Here is a 21,371-nt window from a genome sequence, read left to right on the forward strand (position 1 = left end):
CATCTGTGTATTACAAAGTACGTCATTGTTTACTACCTAGAGTTTAACATCCAACTAAGCTTGCTAAGCCTCATAGATCCCACTGCTTGCCCCACACAAAGAAAACAACACAAAGGCAGCTTATCAGATAATTTTTAATAGAACTCCAGAAAAACTCTGCACATACTGCCCCAAGTTGTCGATTGTTATCTTGGCAGAAAGATAGTTGCTTTTCCTCCTATCTGTTAAAATGTACAGCTTCCTCCTGGGAAGAAATCAGGTAAAAGTAATAATAGAAGAAGAAAGCAGGAGGATGTAGCTCATTCACTGTGTTCTCAGTACCAGAATGGGCTGCCTAAACATCAGAGAAGTTCGAGGCAACAAAGAGTGGCAAGCTGTCCAGGTGATATATTGCAGTGGAGGTATATCTGGTATACCAAGAGCCTTTTAAAATTTTGATGTAATTTTATAATGCCATTCAGGAATATAAATGTTCTAATTTATATCTACCTATAAAATTTTAGCCTAGATAAATGAGTTGTTTCATAAATAATTTTGGTAGAACATACACTTACCTTTATAACAAGCAAACACAGAACAATGGGATAGATCCTTGTTAATGTCTGGCTGTCAGACTTTTTAGATATAGCTTTAGGTCTCTGCCTTTTCAGATGGAAGAAACTAGTTATTAAAATTAAGTCCATTCCAGGGCATATGTGCCAAGGAATTTTGGAAAGTTTATATATTGACTGAGTCTACTTCTGCCCAGCTGGATTTCTCAGGTCATGCTTAGCATATCTTGCAAACACTGTTATAGGAAACCATGCCTTGTAAGCTCATGGAATTTGAACGTGACTTCTGATTTTAACACGGGCTTTCTGCAGCCAGTTAGCTCCAGTGAGAAATGACACTGAACATCTGTGGGCAGTTGTTTTGCTTTTGCTTATTTTTCTACAGGCATTTTGTTCTAGATCAGTCTTTTTAGAAATGGATATTGTATCTGTTGATACGGAAAATGGGCGAGATAATAGTCCAACATCTGTAAACATGTATCACCACCACTGAAAAACAGCAAAACAAAACCAAGAGGTTAATGATTATGTCCTATAGACAGTTGAAACAGCAATAGTATCTCTTAATTTAAGGGATGGCATCTTGACCTGATATATGCTTGGAAAACAATCCACCTCCTGACTTAAGTGGTTCTCCATTATACCAGGAATATTTGTTACAGATGTTGGCAGCTGTATTGACCAGAGAGGCATAACAGGGAACCTGCAGCAGCCCCCAGAAGGTAGGAGATTGGGAGACCAACTTGGGTTTTCTCCATTCCTCTTTCAGTCCTCAGGACCTAGCATATGAATTCCATGTAAAAGCAAAATAAAAATATTGCTGAATTGTTGAAAAACTAGCTCAGATGTATTTCAGTTTAAAGTTGGGAAAAATAGGCCAGATTATTTTTAGGGCTCCAGGCTACATTCCTTCATCCTCTCAATATCCCCTGTTTGATCAGCAGAAACAGTAACTGGATTTATATTTTACAGTCCAAAAAAGGCAAGCTTTGCTCTTAATTACCAATATTCTGAATACCTCATTCAAGAGGAAAATGCATTTAATCACACACCAAGACATACACACACACACACACACACACACACACATACACACACAACCACCACCACCACCACCACACCACACAGTTCAGAGTCCCTGTTTTTTTATTTTCTCCATTACTATACTTTATTATCTGGATGATATCTGTCTCCAGAAAGACACAAGATTCTCTGTATCCCCAGCCCCTGGCAGAATATAACGGTACAGAAAATAACACAGTTTTTTTGAATGAAGCAATAAATATAACAGGAGAGGAAGAAACTGAATACAGAATCCAAATGTGGCCCTAGCTATATCTCATCAATTCATTTAAGAAGGTATTGAAATAGAGTCTGTGCTGGCTTGTGATGTATAAGACAGTTTGCTCCCAATGATTTTATGTCATGGAAGAGTATTTGTTGGAATCCTCACTTTCTGTCTTCTTTGATGCTTGTTATAGAAATGTGGTAGCTGATAGAACAGATATAGTCAATATTCAGTCACTTTTTAATCGCTAAATTTCAGAATCATCCATGCTTGTCTTATTGAGTTTCCACATTCTAGCCTTATTTAAAATCAGGACAACTTCCCCCCCATTTTATGCCTTTTTTTTTATATATATAAATTGATTGCCTAACTGATGTTTTTGCAGTTACTACATTGCCAGGAGTTAATATGGGTATAGGATGTAAGGTGCAAAGCTGAGAAGAAATTCTGTATAATCTGGGCTTGTCTGTCAAATCTTGTATATTCCTTTAGTTGCCTTTTTCTATAAAGAGCTCAGAAGAAGAAAGAACTTTGATACATGTGCAGCTTTGTTCAGAATAGTACCCTTAAATATTTCTGCTACCCAAGCTAATGGTGAACTCTCCCATACAAACTCTCTGATTTTCCTAAAGATAATAGTATTTAAATACAGCAATTGGATATTGAATTGCATACAGCAATATCCTTCTTAGGATGGACTAAGTTTAAAATCAACTTTTAAAATAGCTGGAGTGATTTTAACTGAAATTCTTTGGTTAAATTCTTGGCTAATGTATCTAAAATCTTCTCCTACCTTCTGCACCCTAAACTGGCTCCAAAAATATTTTATAACTTCATTAAACAAATACATGCCATAATTATTGTTATTCTACTTCATTAGTATGAATGACCATGTTTACAAGTAAAGGCATAGCAATACAGTTAAACAAAATCATTTCAGTAATCATTTCAGCTGGGTTTGTTTTTTCTTTCTGAGTACTTTATTCAGGATCTTGTTTGGTCATTATTAGTACTTATTAAATACTTCTTTGATAACTCTGTCACTTGGGCTTTGGAGGTCATATCACTAAGTTGTATCTTAAAGAGAGTGTTCCATTTCCATGGGAGCTTAGTTGCCTCTTTCAGAAAGTCAGTAAGAAAGATCACTGATAACATGGCAGGGATAGAAATCCTGAGATTAGAATAATACTTGGTAGAACAGAGGAGACTTGGCCTAAAGAAGCTATAACAATACAAGACTTAGGATTATTGTATAGAATTCCTTCTATTGTAGCACTGCTAACAATTATGAACCCAGATCGCACCACTGCACTTCCAGCCTGGGTGACAGAGTGAGACTCCATCTCAAAAAGAAAAAGAAAGAAACAAAGAAAAAAAACAACAAAAAAGAATTTATGGCATGAATTTGGGCACAGAGATATGGAAGCAATCTTTCTTCACTGTGGGTTTTCTGGCAAACCAGCTTTCTAGGCAAGGGAAGTGGGAGAATCCCTGATTTCTAGCATTGCCTATTAGTGTGTTATAAATGTATATGCCACCAGTTTCAAGATATCAACATGATGTCATTGAATGTGAAGTTGGGAAGAAGTGTGCACCACCAGCTCTGCCCAAGCCCATGCAAGCTGGCCTGGCAGCCACTGGACTCTGCAGAACCATCCCAACTCCAGAGCTCCCTGCAAGGTCAGCTCAGGTCTGTGCTGTGACTGCATCAAAGTCCAGACTCTCCCTTTGCCTTCTTCTTTCTCCTCTCCCATTAGGGACAGGTGTTGTTCCTAAGAACATACGCCAATAAACTTCCTGCATGAGAATCTCAGAGTCCCAAAGCGACCCCACCTACAATGAAGACAAATTGAAAGTTAAGTTCATGATCATTGAAACAGAGAGAGCGAAAGTCCTCTGTTCTCTCTCCTAAATTCATTAACTAATGACATCAACTATGGCCTCCACCTGGTTTCCACCTGGCTCCCTAATGAATCATAGAATTTACCTTGATAACTTAATAAATGGGCAACTCAGTGGCGCTTTGTGTTTTGTTCTGTTGGTCTTTATCTAAGTCCTTTATCTCAAACAGACCACACACAAACCAGGATCAAATGTAGCCAGATGCTGACATTAGACATCCACAGTACAAAGTCCTTTGTTTCCACAGAGGGCTGTAGCAAAACTGGGAAGACTAAATCTCATGTCCAAATATTATTACTGTCTTGTTTATCCTATTATGTCACTAAATTCTCCCATAGCTAGCACTCAGAAGTCGGTACACAGAAAGAATGGATTTCTCAGCCATAAACAGCACTGACAAAATTCCTTTTTGCCACATGAAGCTAAAAAGAAGGGGTGATATTAATGAAATGTAATGGAATAATGTGCTAGAATAGCTATAATGTTTAGACCTGATAAAATTGTAAACTAGATTAAAATGTGGGTGACAAATTTTGAGTCTAAGCTATTTCCCCAGAAAAACACAACAATTTACATAGTCAATTTTCAATTATCTGCCCAAGGAGAAATAGCAATAATGGCAATTATCCAAAAGAGTAGATAATGAACAAATTCATTTCTACTTGACTTTGAAATATTATTTTGTATTCTAAAACCAACATGTGAATGTAGATGCATTTTATATTCTGGAAAGTTGCAGTGCCTCTAACTTAAATACTAAAATTTTACTTTAGAAATCAGACTAAAGAAAGTAGCTTATGTTTTTCATCTTTTCTTGTACAATACGTTCCCACTTTCTATATTATTGCTTTGAATAGATGTCATTGTCTCTTAGGATAATATTCAGTTCATTCTAAAGCAGAGAAAATTTGCATGTATATATGTTTTCTAGTTAGTATTTTCCTGCATTGATGGCAATTAAGTATTTTGATTAAAAGGACACCCTCCTTTCCTGCCTCTGCTTTGCTAAAATTATTTTTTAATGTGTGAAAAGAAAAAATCCCAAGACAAAACAGAATGGCTATTCAAGATAAATTTATATCTAAGTAAGATTTAAGTTTTAAACCTACATCTGCCCATGGAAAATTGAGTTCGCTATATACACATTTTCCATACCTTTTTCTGGCCCTAGTTTGGTTATTTTTCACTCAGTGAATGCTATGATGAATATAATAATACTTAGGATGGGGTCTGTCTCATGGTAGCATTCAGTAACTTCTCATTTCTTTCATTCTTTGCTTCCCTTGTCTTCGTTCAATAATGTTTTATAGAAGACGCTTCATATTAATGCTTCATACAATAATGTTTATTTTTATTCAACTTTTTGCATAGTAAATTCTACAAAAGCAAGAAAATTTTTTTAAAATATCCTAGAGTAAAATCTTCCAGGTGCTATTTTTCCAATGTCAACATTCAGTACATGTTTAAATTCTTAAAAGCTACCTCCATTATTTTATCAATATTAAGCAAATAATCTAGTAAGAGATACAGCACTTTAAAGGGAAGAGTGAGGGTTCATGCAGACTAAAAACTGACTACATGCTCTCCCGTCTTATGCTTAGTTACATGGTACACTCCCATTATTCGAATAAGACATTTTTTACATAAGGCAAAAGATTCCCAAGTGTTGCAATACTTTTGATTGTTTGCTTTGGGCCTCTTTTGCTTTGGTATTTGACTTGATAAGCAATTGGTGTTTGACCAAATAGACTTGCTCTCCTTTAAAGTTCTGAAATTTGTCTTCAGTTGAACAAATGACAAGGCACTGGAGAGGTAGGTTAAGCAACTGTCTAGGCTGAGTAGATCTAAGTTCAAACACTAGCTCCACTAATCCCAGGATGACATTGAACAATAGACTTGCTCTCCCTCGGTCACGTTTTCTCATTATTAAAATGAAGTTAATAATACAAAACTAAGAGGATTGTGGAGATGATGACAGATAATACATGTAAGTAACTTGGTGTAGGCATTCAGTAAATGTTGGTAGTTGTTACAAATACTAGCTAACATTGATGTCTACCTATGCAAGCACCATCCTAAGCACTTTCTATGTATTCATTTATTTGAACCTCATGACAACTCTAGGACTCAGGTACCATTATCATGATTTTGCACATGGGACCTAGAGAGGTTAAGTATCGTCAGTGGCTGGGTCAGTCTCTAAACCCAACCCATACACTGACCCATCACGCAACACTGATCATCATGAAACAGACAGTGTTTTAACAGAAACTGGAATCAGCAAGTGGATCCACTGGAACCCACTTGTGCCTCTGTCCATATTCTTCATGGGGGGGCCACATTGCTTAAATACCATCTCAAACAAATGCCTTTAATAACAGTTTTATTTCATATGAGGACCCATCACATTTCAGTCACTCAGCATTACCCAGAACTTACTCTATGATATACGTGAACAGTTAGAATAGAACATTCCACCTTTTATTATGAAGCTTTCTATACATATAGTTTGAGACCCAAGAATCTGATCAATAGAAGGCAGGTCTAGTTGGCTTCCATCCTGTTATTTAAACAGGTCTGGATCAGATTCAGCCAGTGGCAGAGTGGTCATAAGTGACACTAAAAGGTCTTAAGTGAAAGGGAAGGTGCGCATGCCTAAACTCCCAGCTGTGCCATGAATGAACCAAATGTCTTTGCCTCAAGGCAGCTTCAGCCCTCTGGACCTTTTTTATCACTTGGAAAGTTAAGATGTTGCAGTAGGCCTTAGGTAAAAGCTGGCCATCCATGTGCCCATCCCGACCCCTCACATGGGCTTTGGTTTTAGCTTTGTCTGACCTGTGCAAAGTTTTGTTTTATTTTTAAAATTAGATCCTAAAATACAAAACTCAAGATATTTCACATTTAAAAATCTGTATTTCTGTTTTTCCCTACAAATTGGACGTTGTGACCTCACTGGGCCTGTTCATCTTTGTGGCATCAGTCAAAATCGTCAAGTAGACCTGAGCAGTAGTTGCCCCTTCAGATGGAGCATGGGCTTACTAGCTCATCACAGTGCCCACCATTCCTTAGTATCTCACACCCAGTCCGCTGGCTCATTGGTACCACCTGCATGGGCTTGAAGGCATCTGAGTTTGTAATCCTAGTACCAGTTGAAACCCTAAATGAGGTTAATTTCTTCCTTCCTTTTTCATTCAATCCACCTCTATTCAATGCCTACCCACATTGCCATTCTTTGTATTGTAATGTACTTAAATAGAAACATTTTTTTAAAGTGGCAGTTCTGTTTTCATTTCTCTGAACCCAGTTCATTTCCATTATTTCTAAATTTTTCTCTCTTCTTTGTGTCCACTTAGGGCTATGCAGCTTGCTCCTGGCACGGGCACCTTGAATCTCCTCCTCAGGCAGATTGAGACCATGCTTGATTTCCCGAACTTGTAGTAAGAAGAAGGAAAACACAGCACGCTGGAGCCAACAGGTAGGAGAGAAACACATTTCTCAGTTATGCAGCCCAGCATCGAGGAAAAATAACAGCAACTCTACAAAATCAGAAATCAGCGTCTAAGGACTAATGAGCAGAGAGAAAATTCTAGGTTTTTTTCTTTATTAATGTTTACCTGCTATAGTATGCAAAATATCCTTGCCATAAAAGCCTTATTTCTCTTTTAAATTTTTTATTTGATTGTATTTTAAGTTCTGGAATACATGTGTAGGACATGCAGGAAAATGCCTTTATTCTGAAAGATACAGGAGAAAAAACTCATAGCTTAAAAAAAAAGTGTCTTTTTAAAAAATCCATATTAAAAGTGTCTATGAAACCTTTGACTGATTTTAGTGGCGGCCTCTTTTAAGATGAACTATTAGGGAACTAAAGATATGCTTTAGGTGACCTAAGACAATTCCTATTTAAAACCCATTTCTCCAAGGCCATCACTAATTGATTCTTGAATCTTCTTTGCTGAAATAAACTCATCCCACAGGCAATTGTGCTTTCAGTTGAAAATAATAGGATTTTACATAGAAAATGATGGTACAGTTATTAAAAGTCTCTAAAATAGTGAATAATTAAAATGTTTTTATTTAAAGTGATAAAAAGCAAGAGAAATACTCAGAATATTCCTTTATACACTAAATGGCACATTAAATAAATAAAAATGATTGCAACCTATCGGGACTGTGATTCAGGGAAAGAAGCACCACAGTGGCAAGAGGTCACCTGGATGACACTCCTATCTTTCCCATCATAGCCTCTGTGACTTTGGGCCACTTACTTAACCTTTGTAAACTACAGTTTCCTTGTCCATGAAATTGACAGTTATTTCAGTGTGCCTTCAAAATGCCAAGCAGAATTGGACCCTGAAATACAGTTGTTAGTGGAAGGTGGCGGGTAGCTCTGAGCCAATTCCCTGTGAGCTAATTTCCCAAAAGCAAGTTCAACAAAACTCCAATTCACCAAATTCCTCTCTCCGGGTCCTTATTTACAAAATTTCTAGTAATGTGCACTGGATATGTTGGTTTTCACCGTCTTTGGAGATTTCTGTAAGGTTTCAGTTGATAGTTTTTTTTCCCACCACTTACTGACAGCATTGGAAGGAACACGCAGTTTGTTTCAGCCCCTGACAGTGAGTAGCAAGAGGACCCTCTGATGAGGAGCAGTGGAGCAGGGTCAGCACAGAGCCTAAACAGGTGGACATGGACTAAGAGACATGAGATTATAGTCATAAGGATTCTCCAAGTTCAAGACAAATATACTGAGTATTTTAAATACCTGAAGCCAATTGGGTACTTTTGAGAACAGCTTTATGGAATCAGCCTGCTGGTATAAATAATACTTCCTCTTACGGATCTTAGCGTCCAACGGAGGAAACAGACTAAAAACAAAACAGAAAGTAAATAAATAATACAATTACAAACTGTGATAAGCACTATGAAGAAAACAAACAGGGTGCCCAGGTAGTGAAGAGGCGGAACCTGCTTTAGAAAGGGTGGTTACGGGAGGTGTGAGAGTCAAGAGAGCTTTCCCCATGGCCCTTCCCTTCTGGGCAAAGGAGAGGACCAGATAGACTGGGGCCGGGGATGTGAGATGACCAGTGAGTTGTGAGTAGTAAAGGATCTATGGCACTTCCATGCTGGAGCATTTCATTGCTGTTGCAAGATTCCCTAGCTCCCTTTCCCTGTGGCATTCTGCTGGTGATGTGGCTCAAGATGTGGTTTCTCCTTCAGCCTGGAACCTGTGTGACTGCAAAGAACAGAGCCCCTCCCCCCACCCCCCAACAATGGACCTGTAGCCTGAGCAAACAACAAGCTTTAATTGTCTTAAGCCACTAAGAAACTATCCTGACTATTATTATTAGGGGTTTTAAGACAAAAAGCGTTAAGCTTCGCGGGTTTGTAAAATTGAAAGATAGCCAATATGGCTGGATTATAGCAAAGCAAGAAAAAGTAGCAAATTAGAGTTCTCCGTCTACTACCGGCTGCCTGCCTCAGGCTGTTCTGATGTTTATATTCCTGGCAATGCTTTAAGACAGATTAAGTAGCTTGACTGTAAATGCTTTTGATTTGTTTACACAAATCAAACTCTCATATTTTATCTCTGCCTCTGGATTCTGATAGTTTTTATCAAGAACTTTGCATGTGGGCTATTGATATGATAATGCAATCCTAATGCCTTCCCAAGAGCTAAGAGCCTCTATCCTTTCAGTCAATATTGAGATGCACTTTGGTGTATAGGCCATTCATAGCTGAGGCTTGGGATGGGCAGTTCACAGCACTTTGCAATTGAATCATGTGTAATACTGTGCAATTTTTAAGCTCTCAGTTTTTCATATCAATTTCTAATATTCTGGCAACAGAAGCTAGTGAAAAGCCCAACTTTTATGGGACTTGTCATAGGCCCTTGAATGTTTAAGTCTTTTGCACTTAAGATCTTGTTTGCAAACAAAACAAAACCCCCTAGCAGAAAGCAAATTGCATGATACGCAATTTATCTTCGTTGGAAGAAAAGAAGAGCTGAGTCAGCCCTCATGAGATTTGACAAGGAAAGTACTTTTTGTTTTTTGGTTTTTGGTTTTTTTTAAGATGGAGTTTCACTCGAGTCCCAGGCTGGAGTGCAGTGGCATGATCTCTGCTCACTGCAACCTCCGCCTCCCGGGTTCAAGTGGTTTTCCGGCCTCAGCCTCCCAAGTAGCTGGACTTACAGGCATGTGCCACCACGCCTGGCTAATTTTTGTGTTTTTAGTAAAGAAAGGGTTTCACTATGTTGGCCAGGCTGCTCTCGAACTCTTGACTTCAGGTGATCCACCTGCCTCGTCCTCCCAAAGTGCTGAGATTACAGGCGTGAGCCACTGCACCCAGCCTAGGAAGGTATTTTTTTTTATCCTTGACACTGCCCAGACAGAGCCACTGATATTATAACTGCCTTTATTGAAGTTTGGTAGCCTTAAAGGAAGTACATCTGTCAGTTATTACAGTTATTCTTGTACAGTTCTTAAAGTCTTAAGGATTTTTATTTGAGATAAATGAAATCTCATTAAAGAAAAGGAAGGTTGGGAAGGGGAAAGGAAATGGATCTAAAATTAAAATTGTGTCCTTAATATAGTCTAGGCTTAGCGCTAGGTGCTTTCATCTGCATTACTACCCCCTATACCTACACAGTGGAGGAAGCAGCTCAGAGAAGCTATGATCACCCAGCCAGTGAGTGGCAGACCAAAGACGAGGTCTTCTCCCTCTAAAGACCCTGCTTTTTCCTCTTGATTGTGTAGACTAGAATGTAAAAGTCTCCTGTACCATCCCCACAGTCAAATCCAAAATGGCCAAATCTCGCATTCCAAAAATCCCGCATTTCCAAAATTTAAGAGTTCTCTAAAAAATAAATGCTGGGTCACTACTGCATATTGATTTATTACATATCTAGGTTCAGAAGAGGCTCTAAACAGAGCTGGTTATAATAAGCTGTGCTCTGCTAATTGTGCATCTTCCCTTTGTTCCGCCTCATCCTGTGTAATTAGCACAGTCTTGAAAATAGAAGTTTCCATGACATTACAATTCTTACACAGCACACCCTCTAATTATTTCATATCTTCACATTAGGGACCAAGATACTTATGGTGGAGGGTGGAATTCTGTTTGTTGTTTAATTACTTGAAGAAGGAGCACAGGAAAACCAAGACAAAGAGATTATTAAAATAATGTTTACACTTGACTCTGAGTTGCCTACACACAGACCAAGGCACAGGCATACATTTCTTCTCGCCTTCTCATTTCCACCTGGCTTTAGACCTCATCTCTCTTGGCACTGGTTTCATCTCAGTTATGCCTGTTACCATCTCTTCCTATCAAGGACTTGCTTGTTCTTCAAGCCCCACTCAAAATACACTCCTCCACATGTCTTTTCAGATGTCCACAGTGAAAATTAAGCTCCTTCTTCCCATACCCGAGGGCACTTTTTACTAATCTTACAGCATCTCTCTGCATTGTACTATGAGGACAAGGGTGGGACAGAGAATGCTAATGATTCAATCAAATGTGTTTTCTCTTTTTTCTTCCTGGGCATGTAGATAGACAGCATTTCCTAGCCTTCCTTAGAGTTGGGCATGACCACATAATAAATTTCTAGCAATGCGAATTGAGTAGAAGTGACGTGCTTCATTTGGAAGCCAGGGTTTTGAGGAAGGAGGTATGCCTCCTCTACGCTTTTTGCCTTGCTGCCATCAGTAAAGGAACTCTGAAACCCCCAGGCAGGGGCCCCATGGGGTGAAGAAAGCCTGGGTTCCCAAAATCACCGGGTGAAAAGCTTTCTGGCCAAGCAGCAACGCTAGGCTGTTACACAAATAAGAAATAACCACCTATTGTGTTAAGGCTTAGAAATTTAGGGCTTATTTGTTACAGTTGCTGTTGTGTACCTAACAGAGAGTATGCATCTTTCTAAGTGTGTGCTTGAGTGTGTGTGATTTTAGAAGCCCCAAAAGGACTGGGACTAAAAAAAAATCATTCTTAACTGTGTGTAAAATTAAACTGAATTGGTGTCTCATTTGGAAATGGAGCAGATGGTCATTAAAATGAAGAGTGGAGGATACTCTAAAGCATCTCCAATATTGGGAATGCCATTTTCTCATTTGCAAGCAGCTGTCTAGAATTTTGTAAACAATCTCATAGGTGACTAATTTGGTATAGAGAACAAAAGGAATACCCAGTTAGTTTTCATGTTAAAATGTGCCCTGGTTCATTTCTCATTCAAATATTCATTATTTCAATCAACAAGTACATATGGAACACATTCTACATGCCAGGCAGCCCTCTAACAGTGCTGATCCATTAACAGTGGCCCCAGCTCATTCCAAGTAGACAGGCCAGTGGGGGAACCAAATATCCACTAAACTCATCACACTGCTGAATATGCTCTCAGCATGTCACCCAGGTTCTCTGGTTCCTCTCTTGGAAAATAAGAATGATAATACTGACTATTTCTCTAATTTTTAATTAGATAATATTTAGATATAACAATTATAAAATATTTAGCAGTGTGCTTGACACTTGAACTTGGCAAGCATGTGATACTTCTTAGCTATTATTATTTGCTTTGATTTAGAGAAATACTATGAGATTATATAATAAAGGAATCTGACTAGGCTGAGGAAGGGGTGTGTAGAACACAACAGTTTCCTCTGTAAATGACTCCTGATATGATAGTTGAGAAGTTGGGAAGGATATTCCAAATTTTTAAAACTAGAGTAAAAACAGTATATTCAAAGAACCCATGATGGAGACTTTATTTTCAGGAGTTAAAAGAAAAAGCTAGTTTAGCTGGAGTCTAGAAAGCAAGGGGAAAACTGCGGCAGGATAACACCATGCAGAGCCACGGGAACCACCACATAGCCTTGCTAAGAATTTCTTAGCTTTCTTGCTAAGCACAACAGAAAATCATGGTATGATTTCCAACAGGTAATGGCACAGAATGATATGATCAGATTTAGTTTTTAGAAAGATCACTGTAGCTGGAGTGTAAAGAAAGAGCATTAGAGGACAGACTGAGAATAGGCAGCTATTTGCAACTTGCAACTTGCAACTTAAAAAGTTAATATAGGAGTCAAGATGAGAGATACCCATAGCTTGAGTGGTGGTAGTGGAGCTTGAGAGAAGTAGAGATATAAAGAAATTTCTGAAGTGACATTGGCAGGATATGGTGATGGATTAGGTACCGAGTTAAGAGGGAGGGAGCTGTTAGGAATGACTCCAGGTCTTTCCAATACAGAGATGTATGTTTCACAGAGGTGGGGAACCCTGAAAGAAGATCAGGGTTGCAGGATCATGGATTTATCTTTGCATACGTTGCATTCAGATGCCCTTCAGATATCCAAGTACACAATTAGATGCATGGGTCTGGAGATCCATAGAGAGAGATCTCTGAGCTAGAATACAAACTTAAGAGTTATTCACATGCAGAAGGCAACAGAGGCCACGGGCAGGGAAAAAAAAAATGACCTTGAAAACAAACAAAACTACCTGTAATCCCAGCACTTTGGGAGGCCAAGGCAGGCAGATCACGAGGTCAGGAGATCGAGACCATCCTGGCTAACACGGTGAAACCCCGTCTCTACTAAAAATACAAAAAATTAGGCAGACGTGGTGGCAGGCGCCTGTAGTCCCAGCTACTCGGGAGGCTGAAGTAGGAGAATGGCATGAACCCAGGAGGCGGAGCTTGCAGTGAGCAGAGATTGCGCCACTACACTCCAGCCTGGACGACAGAGCAAGACCCCGTCTCAAAAAAAAAAGAAAAGAAGCAAAACTTAGAGTGAGAAGAAAAGAAGGTCTAGGACCTTGCCTTGAGGAACTTCCCCCAAAGGAGACAATGTTAGGGCTCTCCAGAGAAAAAGAACCAATAAGATATTTGTAGGGGTGTGTGTGTGTGTGTGTGTGTGTGTGTGTGTGTGTGTGTGTGTAAGATAGATATATATATAGAGAGAGAGAGATAGATAAATTATATACACATATATAAAGAGGCTACCAATAGAAGACAATTCTCTTACTAATTCCACATTGTCAGGCTGAGAGTACACCATAAATAATTTTTCCTCTTAGAGCACGTTTATCATTTTTACTTCTGAGACAGGGATCGATCCCTTTTCACTGACCCACCCAGGGCAGTTGTTCAGAAAGCACATCGCTCTTGACTCCAGCTCCTGTAGAAATTAGAGACACAGTGATTGTGCATCTGCCCCCTCTGACTTTGTCTCGGGCTTAGGCAAGGAGTCTGTGCCACAGCCCTTGGCTCCACTCTCCTGTCTCTGTAGCCATTGCATAGGTGTTTAACAGCTTATCCAGCTTGTTATTCAGTATCCACTGTGAGGTTGCCAGGTGGTTTTATTTTTCCTTTTAAATTAAATACTGATAAAGACCATGACAAATTCAGAGCAAATGTTACCAATGTTTTCCCTCTGATTCCTTCTCTTTCAGTCCGGTAAGCTAAGGCCTTAATTTCAGCATCATTTCTTTTTATTCAGAGTAGAGATTGGTGCCACACAATTTGACACCACAAGATGGGCTTTTCTTGACATTCTTCAGCTGAGCAGAGTAGCAGAGCCCACCTCTGCATTTGGTTTCTACATCTTGCCTGCATTTCCTGAAGTGATGTGGGGTGAGCCTAGGTCACACAGCGGGGAACGGGTCAGGTCACTTGACTCCCGGTCTTGGGCTCGGTCCTCTCTACCACTCCACCCTCCAGGGCTCATGGCTTGATTCTCTCCAGCCTCAACCTGGCCAGGTTTCCCCTCAAGCCACCAGAGCCTAAGGAAGAGGAGTTGACAGGAAGGACAGGGACCAGTGGCATTTGGTCCCTGATCTCTCTTGGAACAGCTCCTCAAGCAGCTGAGCCAGAGCTGAGGAAGAGGAGGCAACAGGAGATGCTGGGCTAGACTCAATTCCCCACACACCAGCATAGCAGTCTAGTGCTCCCTATGCCCCTGAGGAGGTCTCTGAGTCCTAAACCCTTGAAGAAACTCAAGAACTGATTAGAAGACACCCTGTCAGGAATGGGGTGAGCGTAAGGATCAGGTGGTGGCCAGTATTGAATAAGGCTCAAAGAAGGAATGAAAGTCAAGGATGGGGTGAGAGTCAGGGATGTCTGTGGCACATATGAATCAGTCCACTATATCCACGGGTTCCACATCTGAGGCCTCAACCAACTGTGGATTGAAAATGTTTGCAAGAGAGAAACAATAAAAGATAACAATACAATAATAAAAGATAATATAAATTTTAAAATGCAGCATAACAACTATTTACATAACATTTACATTGTATTAGGTATTATAAGTAATCTAGAGATGGTTTAAAGCACACAGGAGAATGCATGTAGGTTATATGCAAATCCTGCACCGTGTTATATAAGGAATTTAAGCATCTGCTGATTTTGTACGGTGGAGTCTTGGAATCAATCCCCATCAGATACCAAGGATGACAGTATTGGTAAATAAATCACATATTTTTCCACTGTACTCTACCAAATGTCCTCGACACCAAAACAATCATGCTTCCTGTTCAGAGGCAGAACTCCAGGCTCCAAGAACACCAGTGGGACAGAATGTACAAAGGTCAAGACTCAGACACCAGCACAAATGGCACATATTCTGTGTGCCAGATGCCTCACAAGCTATTTCATTCACTGCCCAAAACTGCTCTTCAAGTCAGTGCTTAAAGATTCACCTGCCTGTTAAAGAAACAAGGCTCCAAAGGGTGGGGTACAAAGAACAAGACAGATGCCAGTCACGGTAAGCAGGGTACAAGGTGGCCTATTTAGTCACAAAGAACAAAACAAAATGTAGTTGGCTCAGCTCCTGAAGGCTGAGCACACGCTCAGTTGGAAATATGATGAGATCCTTGCCACTGTGTTACTGCCCTTGGGCCCCCTAAATTCTCCCTAACTAGGGAACTGCATTGGTCTAGACGGGCACCTAGGTGAGACTGAACGGGCAAGATGAAGCCAGGCAGCTCTCGCTATGGGCAGTAGTGAGCTAAGGAGCAGGGAGTCAGGCCTGTTTTCTGCAGATAGCGCCCAGCCCACCCCTTCCCTCTCCAGCAGTCCCCGCTCAGTGCGTGGCTGCTGCTCAGAGTGCACTTTCTGATGGTGTGTTTGCTTATGGCCTTGGATGCTCTATATCTACAGTCCTTCGCAAGCTGTGCTTCAGCCGCTGAACAAACTGGAATGGAAACCAGAGCATGACACAATTCCTGGGTTTACAAACTTAAAAAGGCACCAAGAGTGGTTTGCTGGGTTTGGGATTGGCCACATCCCAGTGTGCTTTTCTGGGACTTTGTAACAGTTATTTCTGAGAGGGCTTCACTGAGCCCTAGAGAGATTGCTAGAAGGTCAGCACAGAGGGCTCTCGAAGCACAGCAGAGACAGGCAACAAACCTGTCACAACCACAGCATTCCACCCGCTCCTCTGCCCGCTTAGGGTAGGTTGCTCTAAGCTCTCTAAGAACACACAGAATTAAGGAAGGGTTTATTTCCCAGTTGCCTCAACAAATATTGATTCAGCTGTGTGTAAGGCCTCACGTTTCTTACCAGACTGTGATGCTGTGTAATGCACCTTTGATTCCCTGGCACCTATTCTTGGGCCTTAAAGAAGTGGATGCTCTGCAGTTGTTAGTTAAATGAATTAGCATACACCATCTAGTCCCAGAATTTGGAAAACGCCCTATAAAGTGAAACCGTCAACACATCCCCTGTCACCAATTGAGTCTACCTACCGTCCCATAAATGACTTCTCACATCTTTCCTAATAGCACAAAATTGCTCTCAAGCTCGAGTGAAAGAAGTCTAACCTGTGATGAACTGCCGAATGAATTAATAAACACCACTTCGTGGAAAGTGTTCTGTGGGAATGTGACATGGTCAGAAATATGATTGGCAGAGGTGATAGAGTGGATGGGAAACCTACCAGTGTGTGGTTTCTGACCTTTTTCCTGCATAAGAGATGAATTTCTCATGGCTCCTACATTCCCAGCAGGCACGCTTAAACCATGCCCCTTTCTTTGTCTCTCAGGAAAGTAAATCAGAAGGCAAATGCGTAAAACTGATATCTTCACAAAGACAAACTTGAATGTGCTCTCTTTTTAAAAAATCCCAATCCTAATAATGGACAGCCTTTACTGAGTACTTACTCTATGCTAAGCACTGTGCCATGAGCTTTGCGTGTATGACCCCATTTAAGCCAGGAACAACCAACCCTGTGTGGTTTGTTCTGTAGGATCTTCATTTTGCAGATTGGGAAACAGGACCCTATAGAGGTTACAGAATATTTCCAGGTGTAATATGTGTATGGGACTGAAAGTGTCTTGACATTAACACTATCCTGTCTCTAAAATTATCAAACTCAAATTTCAGTACTTGGTGACTATCATCATAAGTTGTCATGCTATCCCTCACAACTGATTGCTACAATCTGTGTACTATAACAGAGAGAAACTTTTACCAAAAGTACAGTCTTGCTTTTATCAAAACTAACTTTTTGCTTCATGGTTTGAACTGAATTGTCCTATACTGATTTGAGTTACTTGGGTTTTACAAAGCAATACATTAACTATCTCTTACTGATTGTCTATATTGTCCTACTCACTATATCAGACATTTTTCAAAAATTATTTCTAATAAAAATAGATATCTAGGCCAGGTGCAGTGGCTCACACCTGTAATCCCAGCACTTTGGGAGGCCTAGGTAGGTGGATCATGAGGTCAGGAGTTCGAGACCAGCCTGGCCAACATAGTGAAACCCCATCTCTACTAAAAATACAAAAAATTAGCTGGGCCTGGTGGCAGGCGCCTGTAATCCCAGCTACTCAGGAGGCTGAGGCAGGAGAATTGCTTGAATCTGGGAGGCGGAGGTTACAGGGAGCCAAGATCATGCCATTGCACTCCAGCCCAGGTAACAGTGCGAGATTCTGTCTCAAGGGGGAAAAAAAAAAAAAGAAGAAAGAAAAAATAATAGATATCTAAAGTATGATAAATAAAGCTGAAGCAGGACAGAAAGGGGACCAAGTCTTGCCCCACTTATGAGTTTCATTTTTCAGGCTCCAGAGGCCTCTCATGTCTCTTCCCCACTCTTGAAAAGCCTCAGTTGATGCCTTTCCTTCTCTCCTCCTTTGTTGATATCCTTCTCCACTGGTGTCATATCCACCCCTCCCCTTGGCTGAGATGTGAGCTATGGCTTCCTGCTGGGCAGGATGAGATGATCTGGGAGAACAGTCCTCTAAGATGCACGGGAGAATGGGGTGGGAAGTTATGAGAGAAAGAGAAGCCATAGGAGGGTGAGTGCTCCAAGGAGGGGTGCAAAGCCCACATAGGTAAATGAAATGGAGTGGTGGTCCTTCTGAGGAGAAAATGGAAAGGCCAGGAGAATGGGGCTGGCTGCAAGTAACCACAAAGTCTTTTGGGAGGAGAGGAAAAGGCAAAAGAAATGTCTAAAAGGCATGGATGTTCTTTATGAAGAAGAACCACATAGGAAGATTAAAAGCAGTTTTTTCCTCACCAAGCATTGACATTCGTGTGAAAGTCCTGTTGACCACTGCATCATTTCTCTGTCTGATCACCAATCCCTACCAGAGTCTGGAAGTCATGCCCCAGAGAAATGTCTTCAAGGACTGAGCAGAAGCGAGTTCTCTGCAGTCCTCAACACTTGAGCAGCTTCCTAATGACAAACCTCACTAAGACCAGGTCTTTTCACAGACCTGGGAACAGGGGTCAGTGGTGGGCAGGCTGTGCGGCAAACATACCATTGTCATTTAGATGAGGAAAGATACTAAGCGGGAACAGGGGCAGGGTAGGCATTCATTCATACTTTAAAAAATAAAAAAAAAAAAATTTGGTTAGAAAATCAAGGAGACCTGCAAATGTTTCCCAGCCTTCATTGAAATGCTTTCAGGCTTTCACCTGAAAAGTTTGTACATTAATTTACTTCAGACTTGTCCACAATTTTGAACTGTCAATATCAATACGGGCCCATGTGCTGCCTATTTGAAGATGATGCTACCAGTGTTGATCATCCTGGATGTGTATGAATTTAGTTGAAAAGACTGCTGCATGTTCAGCTGTTTCCTCTGTTGCCAAAGAATTGATTTCAAACTGTAGCCGTTTTGAAAATATATACTACCAAAAAGTTTGATGTAAAAATAAGCAAGCACTTCCTTAACCTGTGTTTTCACAAACAGCTGATTCAATCACTTTGATTTTAAATGAGCAAGTCAACAAGTCAGTTTCATTAAAAACACGTGCACAGTCTAATTGATTGGTTGACTGAACTGACCATTCCCAGGAAGAAGCAGCGTGATGTGATGCTAAGAGAAGTGGCTTGAATGGCAGGGCAGCCTTGCCATGGGTTTGGACTCCACTGCATACCAGTTATAAGAACATGGGTGAGCCTCTGAGCCTCCGGACATTTGTCTCTACCTCCTGGATTCTGGTGATAATCATAGTGTAAGTAGAAATAAATTTGTATGCCACCATGTTCTCCACAAAATCCAGTTATTACTATCAATAACTGTCACATAGCCCCAAAGCCAAGTATTCATCAACTCTTTGAAATGTCAGCATTGTATTTGACACACTTATTCATGGGAACCTTCCCATACTTAACAACTGCTGTCCCTCTCCTGTCTGAATCATATTTTCTAATAGTTCTCAACAGTGCCCTTTATTAACAATTTAATTCAGCACTCCCATAGTTAGTTATAAGCCCAACTATGACTGCAGTTAATGGAAATTCTCCTTTATATGTGGTGCATCTGCTGTGACATCTGTCTGGAACCCATGGAAAGGATTCAGTGTTCACAAGCAAATTGAGTAATTACTATGTAATCACACTTTAAATTGTGTAGTCACTGGTTTGCTGTCAAAATTCATATCTTTGGGACATACTCAATATTAAAACCACCTGCGTTACTTCAAAATGGGCAGGTATGTTCTTAAAAATGGCCAAAATAAGAATTTGAGGTAAACAGTTGTGGCCAAAAAATTAGAGTTTTATCTTCAGAATAGAGAAAGTGGTGCAGCAGGAAGAAATGAGAATGTGGAAAGGAGATATGAATAGAGGGAGAAAGAGATGGGAGGGATGCTTTAAAGGTGGATTACTAAGTGCTTTCTCAGTCATCTCATGAAATCTGTGACATTTTTGAGCCTCACTGGTTGGAGAAAACACAGAGAAATATAAATGAGGAAGAGAGATCAGAGATGCAAGATTTTACCTGTCTCAGGTAGAGCCCATCACTGGTGACAGCTATTTGGACTTTGGAAAACTGTAGCATATGTAGAGAGGAGAGAAAACAATGACTCAAAAGACAGTGTCTAATAGTCCTTTATAATCACCTAGATTTACAGTGGTAAAACCTGAGACCGAATAGTTCGCTAAATGGTTATAAAACACAAATCTGTGGCACTCTCCAAACTCCCTTCTAAAAAGCCAGTCGACAGACAGTAGCTATATATTATATTGAGTGTGTCATGTATACAAGGCGAGATTCTTGAAATAAGACAAAATATAAATAAATAAGGCAGCAGCATGGCACCGTGGAAGGAAGGCTGACTATAGATTGTGGCTGCCACTAGTTTGAATCCTGGCTCTCCTGAAGGCCATAGAGAGCTGCTGATGTTCAACCATTTTTAAGCTACGTTAATGACAATTTCATGTGCTTTCACCAAATGGAATTAGAAGTCTCTAAATACTCTGGGCTTCAGTTTCATTATTTCTAAAATTAAGGATGATAACTTGAGAATTACAGAAAATAGTTTCTGACACCAAGGTACTACACATTATTAGCAAAAGTAGTATTGCTATCAAAAGTTGTAATTACCATATAAACACATGCCAGAAGAGGTGTAGAAACCTCCCACTGTCGATCCCCCAGCAAAATGACACCATTACTGTACAATGGGAATGGGGACAAGATAAGTCAATGCAGCAAAATCCAAAGTTATGAGAATCTCACTTTTAACCATCGTATACTTAAAAATACAAATTTCACTAAACAGGTAATATGAGGACTTTCAATTAAATATGAGGACTCACTTGTTAAAGCAAAGGCATTTACATAACTATGCAAACAAATATATGTCCAGTTTCTAAAACCAAAATTTTATGCTGAACACCCACCCTCAACAAAGGCTCTATTAAAAATGAGTTACTATGCAATTGCATTGACATCAAATGGTTAGATTTTTAACAGCAAAGTACTTTCCTAACAGACATGTTCCTTCACGATCTTCAAAAGTTCTATATGGGGCAAGTGGGGGTAGTGCAGTGTAGTAGTTCAATTTACAAAGCAACGTAAAGTAAAAATGCAGCCCAAACCAATCCATTACCTGAACATAGGTTCCTTCCTTTGGGGGAGGAGCGGCTGCACCCAGCAGCATTAGAGATGACAGCAGGGAACGAGCCAGGGCCATTAGTCAGTTTGCTAAGTAGAAATGGGAAGCAAGTTCAATGGAGCAAAAAGGTTTCTGCTCTGCAGAGTTGATGGAGAGCAGTGTGATTGGTTTCTTAAGGGACAGGCAGACGGGCAATGCGAAATTTCTCCTCCCCTCACTGAACGTGCCTGTTTATCAGAGATGATCAGCACCTTAGATTACACATTATGCAAATGAC

The 21,371-nt window shown here is 40.2% G+C and overlaps 1 protein-coding gene and 1 long non-coding RNA gene across 2 annotated transcripts in view; one reads left to right on the forward strand and one right to left on the reverse strand.

Annotated features, from left to right (window-relative positions):
• Positions 1 to 3,218: 3,218 nt before the first annotated feature.
• Positions 3,219 to 21,371, reverse strand: part of LOC112635788 — a 77,214-nt gene continuing 59,061 nt past the window's right edge. The window contains exon 4 of the long non-coding RNA XR_003122086.1: positions 3,219 to 3,672. This is a non-coding gene — a long non-coding RNA (uncharacterized LOC112635788). The remainder of the gene's footprint in view (positions 3,673 to 21,371) is intronic.
• Positions 7,095 to 21,371, forward strand: part of B3GALT1 (beta-1,3-galactosyltransferase 1) — a 44,953-nt gene continuing 30,676 nt past the window's right edge. The window contains exon 1 of the mRNA XM_025403870.1: positions 7,095 to 7,216. The gene's annotated coding sequence lies outside the window, so the exon portion shown is untranslated. The remainder of the gene's footprint in view (positions 7,217 to 21,371) is intronic.

Source organism: Theropithecus gelada, chromosome 12, assembly GCF_003255815.1.
Source record: "Theropithecus gelada isolate Dixy chromosome 12, Tgel_1.0, whole genome shotgun sequence".
NCBI lineage: Eukaryota > Metazoa > Chordata > Mammalia > Primates > Cercopithecidae > Theropithecus > Theropithecus gelada.